Below are 5836 nucleotides of genomic sequence, written 5' to 3'. Positions count from 1 at the left end.
ATGCTCTTGCTATATGCAGGGAGAGATAGCTTTGAGCCTCTGAAATACCTGTGTCTGGGTAGGTTCTACGTGTCTTAAAGAAATAGACATGACTTGGGGGCTGTTCTTCATTCCATGATAAGCTTGCATGAGATAGCCAGAACCCATTGGATTTGTCTGTCTGCATTCTGTGGCAAGTGGAGCTGTGTAACCAGCTCGGACCAGGGACTGGCGAACAGAGAGTATACATGACTTCCAGTCCCAGGCATTTGACTGCTAGTGCAAGACCCTTCAAAGCCTTCTGTTCCTCTGATCAGACTGCCAATTTTCAAGACTAAATAGCCAGCCTAGGTACTGAGTGTCTGTGGTGCACGCAGCCCCCTCTGCTGGCCAGCCCCGGAAATGCAGCACCATGGCGAATCGGCCTGCGCTGTTTCCAGCCGCTGAGCTTTGGAGCTGCACGTTAGTGCGCTGCGGTCCAGCCTATCTCCGCCGCTTCGGCAAGGCACTGCCCTATTCACTGGAGAGGTGAGAGGAAAGGAAGGTGCATTTGGATGACTCCAGGAGTGCAGAGACCCCCAGTGTGGAGCTGAGGCACCGAGATGCCGATGGAGAGACCACCTCCACTTGCTGTTTCTGGCAGATACATCAGGTTGTTCACATTTCTATTCAGCAGCACCAGTCAAGCTGTAAATTTAGTCATTTGTCTGGTGGATAGTGATTCTGCCAGAGGACCATCTCTTGTATAGTCAACTCAATACTGCAGCGGGCTAATGCATGTTAAACTCAGGCCCTCTGTGCTTGAAAAGAAAGAGGCAGCTCCTGGGCAGATGCCGGGTTGAATGGAAGCAATGTCAGTGGTGGGGTAGCATTGCGCCAGCTCAATCCAGGGCCCGGGGCTGGGGAGCCGTTTCCCATCCCCAAAACCAGACTGTCTGCATGTGTGCACTCAGCCAGGTTTCTGCTGGAAGCAACTGGACCAGCGTGGTGCACACGGGAAAGACCAGGCAGAGGTGCTTTGGGGAACTGCTCTCCTGGGCTGCCCCTGTTCTGCATAGATGGGCAGAACCCTGTCAGTTCTCCTCGGGACCAAGGTTTCCAGGAAGGATATCATGGGTGAGGCTGGGCTTAACCTCCCAACAGAGGCCAATGGAAGTCAGACCAAAGCCAAGGTGGAAGTAGGGTCCATGAGAGGGAAAAGCAAATCCCTCTGACTGTGGACCCTCCTGGACCATGTCTCTGCTTGTTCAAAAGGAGGAGGACAAAGGAAGGAGACTCAAAGGACACAGAGGAAGGAGAGGGGAAGTGTGGCCCTGTGCACCCAGAAAGCAGATTAGCAAGAACCCCACACATGCGCCCTGAGGTCCCTCGTGCAGCACTCCAAGATGACGATGAAGAGTGGGCAGGCTGCACTGAATTTTTTGGGATATATGCAAGCCAGGAGGAACAAGCACCCACCCAAAATGGAAACCATGGGATGGGACTCACCAGCCAAACCACATTTTCCCTTGGATTTTGGTTCAAGTCCATGGCAGACAGGGGCTCAGGTATGAGGACAAAGACGAATATTTGGATTTGAGAAGCAGGGATCGCAGGTGATTCAGGAACTCTGGCCCAGGCTGTGAAGACCACCCAGTTGGCTAGAAGGGATTGTGGAAGTGTGGGTCATCATTGCGAATAACACCAAAATGAGGATGAAGAGGCAGGAGGGGAGAGGAGGGAAGTGATGGCAGGGCAAAGTCCACCCCAGTGGGAGACTGGGTAGGGGCTTGGGGGAGGGCAGCCGGGCGGTGAGGGGAGCAGGGATGTTGGAGAGAGTGGCCACACCCCACACCCAGGGGAGCAGCCCTGCGTTCTGCAGTTGTGCTAAGGGCTGGCCCTGGTTAGCAGCACCCTGTGGTCCCAACCCACGTGTGTCTTCCAGGCAGCATTTCAGGGCAAAGCTTTGCAGGAAGGACAGGAGTCCTCAGACAAGTGACAGGAGGCGGTGGCATTCTGAGTTTCAGTTCTGTGTCAACCCCACATTCCTAGCTACTGCTCTGACCCAAAAAGCAGAGCTCCATCTGACTGATCAAGACGGGCCTTGGTTGGACTGTAACAAAAGGGAGCCATCTGCGAGCTGAGCTTGGGGCTAAGGGGCTCCTGACAGTGGAGGGGGTGGGAGGGGGTGGTGTAATTCCTGCTTCTCTTTGCACTGCTTCCCCAGACAGACTCGTCCCGGAATCAGAGGGCATCAGGTATCCATGTTGCCGGCGTTTCAGAGGGTGCACCCTCCCTGCTTTTTCTGGACAAGTGGCAAGAGGCTCAGTGCATTCATTCCTCACGTGCGGGGACAGGTCTGTTCAGCAGCCTACTGCTTCAGAACACTTCTGCTTTCTGCACAGTGGGTGATGCAGCAGTGGGAGTGGCCCAGCGTCTGGGGGAACTTCAGCCAGCCTGGCTGCGTGGTGGGGCTGCTGCCCCTCAGGCCTCCCTGCCTTCCTTTGCCTGGAAGAACCTTTAGCAGATGCCCTCGAATGCATGGAAAACCCATGTTCTCTAGGAAGACCCACCCTCTTTTGTGCCTCCAGAAACATGAGGTGAAGTCTGAACACAACACCAGCAGGACCCCTTTTAAATGACAAAGAGCCGTGGAGAACTAAAAATATGTATCAAGTCAGAAAACGTGACTCCGCACCAAGTCTAATGTGCCACCAACTAGCGAAAATCAGATTTGTTCCCTGCACTTGATTTTTTAAAAGAGCATGTGATCATACCAATAAGTGATAATCTTAGAAAATATGGATGATATCTTTCCGATTTTAAAGTTGGGAAGGATTTCTTAAATAACCCCCCAGAAGTGGTAACTATAAAAGAACAGACGGACGATGGTGACCAAGCATAATGCAGAGCATTGCTTATCAAAGCCGCCATAAAGAACGTGAAAAGAGACTTACAAAATGCAACCAATAAAGGATTAATATCAAGCATGTACAAAGAACTCCTAGAAATTAGTAAGAAAAGCACACGTGATACAATGGGAAAATGGAAAGAAAACGAACTACAAAAAATATGGCCGGTAAACACAAAAAAAAGGTGTTCAGACTCATCTCACTAGTGATAACAGAAATGCAAGCAAGTCTGTAATAATTATGGCCACTCAAGGACCAACAGTGTGAAAGTCGGACGGTATCCGGTGTCAGGATACGGATCACAAGATCTCTCAGGCACTGACTGTGGGAGCATAAGTTGGTACAACCTCATTGGAGGCATTTGCCACTGACTCTCAAGGCGGAACATTCCCATCCCTGTGGCCCAGTTACCCCACTTCCTTTGTACACAAAAGCCAATGGCAGCCCCATTCACATAACCTGGAAACAGACGCGTTTCCGCGGACAGGAGAATGGAGGAATATGGTATAGAGTCTTCTCAGAAGGGACTATTACACAGAGTCAAAAAACGAACTACATTTTATTATCTATTAGTTGAAAATAATAAGCCCCAAAAGATTACATACAGTATAATCTTTTTATGAAGTTAAAACCCAATGAAAGCCAATAGATAGAGGATGGATGGACGGACGGATGGGTGGATGGATGGACTCTTTAAAAAACCTGTAGATGAGATAGAACTATCTAAAAAGGGAAGGCAGAGAGTGGTGAATACGGATATGGAACCATGGTTACCTTGGTCAGAGGAGGCCGAGGGATGGGGCAAAGGAGGAGCCCACAGGTAGATGGAGGGGATTATCAAGATCTTAGTTTCCGGGGGCGCCTGGGTGGCACAGTGGTTAAGCATCTGCCTTCGGCTCAGGGCATGATCCCGGCGTTGTGGGATCGAGCCCCACGTCAGGCTCCTCTGCTGTGAGCCTGCTTCTTCCTCTCCCTCTCCCCCTGCTTGTGTTCCCTATCTCACTGGCTGTCTCTGTCTCTGTCGAATAAATAAATGAAATCTTTAAAAAAAAAAAAAAAGACCTTAGTTTCCGAACTCAGTGGTGAGTGGGGACTGGCTGCATTATTTTGAATGAAGGAGTGAATGATACCACACTCGAATCAGTGATGAGTTTATCATGGACAAGGACCTTGATCAATCAATTCAGCGCAGGTGAGGTGAAAAACAAAAGAAGAGAAGACTGAGTCCCATCAGGGATTTCTATTAAACCAGAAAAGTAACATTCAACTTTCCCTTTCTACAGCCTCCAAGACAAAGTCACGTCCACCTCAGTCTCGCGCCAGAGGTTGCAAACTAAGGGTCATGAGCTGCCGCCGACTCAGGCAGATTTTGCTTGGCCCGCACAAGGATGTTGGTTATTATTTTACAATATCAGGAACTCCCATGTAAAAATCCAAATTTCTGGCTTCTCTTGAGAAAATCATATATGTGGCCACATGGGGCCCACATTTCTATGTGGTGACGATCGATGGGTGCCGAGCGGCTGTCGCCGGAGAAAGAGCACGGTCTCCCCACTTCCCGACAATCCCTACCGCTCTCTCGCCCCACCCAGCCTGCTTCATGCAGGTGCCCGGATCTGTGAGTATCTGGGGCTAATGAGTGCGCCCCCAAGAGGCCTCCGTCCTGCCTCTGCCCTCAGCGGCCTCTGACGGCTGTGTCCAGTCTCCTGGCCTTGCAGCCATTCAGAATGCTTCCCAAAGGGGGCTGAAGCAAAAGTTGTTTTAGGGTTAGCCACAATTCCGTTCCCAAAGCAGGTAATTGATGTTCCTGTAGGACGTGGATCCAGTTTTCGATTTAAGAGCACAGTGAAGTTAAATTGGATCGCAGATAACCTGAGCTTGCTTTTCCTTGCAAATGTTGATTTTTCGGTGCTTTTTTTCCAGCAAATTATAGTATACAAAATTTTCCATTTTCCTTTGGAAGGCCTGTAATATGTCTACAGAACAATCTGCCAACACATTCTTATCTACATAACCGACTAATACCCTGTTTGCAGCCAAACATCGTCCTGCTCCCTAAATCCCAAAAAGCTTGGTATTGTCAAGCTCCTCTCCAATGACCCAGCTCTAAGCCCCTGGATGGTAAAAATTTGGTCCCACCAACCACCACCTCCCACAGCTTCTCCAAACAGGGTCCTAATGATCGGTGCTTTTAACTCAAGCAGACCACAGTCACTTTTCAGAACGTTAATTCCCATAAAATGGAATGTCAGGTTTACAGGGAAGGCTCGCCTTTATCAGCAAAAACTGATTCCATCTGACTGATTAATTGTCCTTAGAACTGTCAAAAGCTTCCAGACTAGCGGTGACGGCTGGGGAGGGGGTGGCCAGGCAGTGTTGCGATGTGGGGCACTCCTGGGCCGGGAAAGCCAGATTACAAATGCACAAATAATTAATTCAAATCAATACAGCGAGGGGTTCAGGCTGAGAGACATTCAATTATGTTGTTCAAAGAGAAGATGCTGATCTTCGGCTAGTCCGCTCCAAGCTGCAAATAATAGAGTATTTTTAATTTGTGCAGCAGGGATGTTAATCTTTCCTGGTGTAATCCAGTCCTTGGGGAACGCCATAAATACGTGGCACTGAGTGAATGAGGCTCCCTGGGGAGGGCACTCAGTCAACCCAGCCCTGGCTTCCCTGCCTGTCTCTTTACGTCAATCTCTCAACACCCAATTAAAAAATATATGATAGGCTAATAGATGATGGATGGATGGATGGATGGATGGATGGATGGATACAGAGGCAGAGACAGAAATAAAAATTTTCAAAGACTGTCAGATATCCACACCCCCAACCATAAACAGTTTATGACTTCTAGATTTTACTTGAGCCAGTAGCACCAATAAATCCCAGAGGCATTATTCATGTCCCAAAAGGAATTGATTTAGAATTACCTTAAATAGCAAATTCCTGCAACATGTTTAAAA

This window comes from Ailuropoda melanoleuca, chromosome 12, assembly GCF_002007445.2.
Source record: "Ailuropoda melanoleuca isolate Jingjing chromosome 12, ASM200744v2, whole genome shotgun sequence".
Classification (NCBI taxonomy): domain Eukaryota; kingdom Metazoa; phylum Chordata; class Mammalia; order Carnivora; family Ursidae; genus Ailuropoda; species Ailuropoda melanoleuca.
The sequence above is the reverse complement of the archived record's forward strand: the minus strand, read 5'-3'. Positions refer to the sequence as shown.